Genomic DNA, 644 nt, shown 5'->3' on the forward strand with positions numbered 1-644 from the left:
CCTCATCAATTCTTTTCCCCAGGGAAATCTTCCTGAGAACTGGCTGCATTATAGAACCAGACTGGGATCCACTCATCTGGCACAGGAAAACCAGATATCTACACCAAGTTTTTGCACAGTAGAAAGAAAGGCATTTATTTGCAGGGTGCCAAGCAGGAGGACCAGGAAGCTAAATGCTCAAATCCTGACCTCCTTGATGACTTGCAAGGAAGAGTTTTTAAAGATAGGAGTAAATCTCAGGGTATCAGATGCTACATGCAAAATCATGTATCAGTACATGAAGTTTTTAGCTTTATAAGGGTAGAATGTCTTGGAGTTGGGGCCTGGAGAGTGACTTATAGGTCATAGGTAGATTCAGAGATGTTCTGATTTGCAATTGGTTAAGTAAGCAAAGCTTCGTTTAAAAATTTGGAGTCAGGGCCGGGCATGATGGCTCACGCCTGTAATCCCAGCACTTTGGGAGGTGAGGCAGGCAGATCACGAGGTCAGAAGATCGAGACCATCCTGGCCAACATGGTGAAACCCCGTCTCTAATAAAATACATAAAAAAAATTTAGCTGGGTGTGGTGGTGCACACCTGTAGTCCCAGATACTTGGGAGGCTGAGGCAGGGGAATTGCTTGAACCTGGGAGGCTGAGGTTGCA

Source organism: Colobus angolensis, unplaced genomic scaffold (assembly GCF_000951035.1).
Source record: "Colobus angolensis palliatus isolate OR3802 unplaced genomic scaffold, Cang.pa_1.0 Scaffold48, whole genome shotgun sequence".
NCBI classification, from domain to species: domain Eukaryota; kingdom Metazoa; phylum Chordata; class Mammalia; order Primates; family Cercopithecidae; genus Colobus; species Colobus angolensis.